The sequence below is a fragment of the Pseudomyrmex gracilis genome, unplaced genomic scaffold, assembly GCF_002006095.1.
Source record: "Pseudomyrmex gracilis isolate BER0280 unplaced genomic scaffold, ASM200609v1 scaffold_1518, whole genome shotgun sequence".
Taxonomy (NCBI): domain Eukaryota; kingdom Metazoa; phylum Arthropoda; class Insecta; order Hymenoptera; family Formicidae; genus Pseudomyrmex; species Pseudomyrmex gracilis.
The window spans coordinates 7,096-8,514 of NW_018022102.1; positions in this window are offsets into that span (position 1 = coordinate 7,096).

Genomic DNA, 1,419 nt, shown 5'->3' on the forward strand with positions numbered 1-1,419 from the left:
TACTATTAGAAATCCAGAGACNATTGATATGCATATATATATATGAAGTGTCTACTATATTAGATCCGCCATTGTTAATCTTATATTGTTAATATTAATCTGATATTCGAAATCAGCGACCCATAAAACATTGGATTCTCAAGTTTCAAATAATTTCATTCAGTATTTCACAAGTTATCGATTTTTGTCTATTTTTGCCTGATTTCGCCCACTGTGCGTCGGTCCACCGCGTTTATTCGCGAACTTATTATTTCTAATGACCGCACTACCTGCTGTAGCATTGCGTCAGCGGGGTTGTAACCTTGCCCACTTGTTTTCGCGGCTCCGCGCCCCGCGGTGCCGCCCGCAGTCAACTTGTTTCGCTTTCGGAAAATTTTGCGTTCCACTTCTTCGCGAGCCCGGTTTATATTTTGTTCGTCAAATTCTTGTTCCATACTTTTGTTATTCATTTCGGCCCGCTGTCTTGTGGAAAACAACTCGCTCTCGTATAAAATTAAAGAAGACCTCTGAGTACCACTGCCCGGGGTTCTACTGTTCTCAACTCTACCGCGATTTATTACACTTTGTAAATGACCGGCTATACTACCGTCTAATTCGAACGGAAATTCTCTTTCTACAATTACATTCGGGCTCACATTCCTATCCTGCCTATTTATTTCTGCGTCTTGATAAAGCGCCGCCGGTGCGGTTCTTGGTTCCCGTACTGGTAATAGACTTTGTAGCGACCGCGCTACCCGCTCGGATTGTACGCCGCGTTGTTGCAAACGTCAGTTACCGAACATATGTTTTCGCTCGCTTTTACAAAATTTATTTGACTTACAGTAGTTGACCTAATTCCGCTTACGAGAGTCGTATCTGCGTGGTGTTGCTGACTCAGCTTTCCTCGCGCCGCCGCTGCCGCTGCCTCGCCGCTTCGTTGTCTCGCTGCTTCTCTGCTACCGCTGCTTCGCCGCTACCGCTGCCTCGCTTACGTTGACTGCTTTGTCACCTTTGCTGCTTTTTTTTTTGGTTGTTCTTAGCCGGTTCCTCGGTGCCCTTCCTGGCCCTTCCGTCACAGCTGCTTGTCTGCTTGCCGCTTACTGCTTCCGGAATTTCCCGGCAGGAGATTTTTTTGTGTTCCGTTCTGCTGCTGCAGTCCGGCCGCTTCCTTATCTCCGCCTTGTGTCACTGCCCGTCGCTTGGCTTGCGTTAGGTCAGTGCTGCCGTGTAACTGGAGACTGTGAGTTCGCGGTATCTTTCTTTCTCTCTTGAACTCGTAGTTCGTACGACACTCTTTTAACAACTGCTTTTTTTGGGTGATACTCTATTGACCACAGTACGATTCGACACCGCTCGATTTGACACAGATTTATTCGACACGAAATTATTCGACACCGTACGATTCGACACGAAATTATTCGACACCGTACGATTCGACAC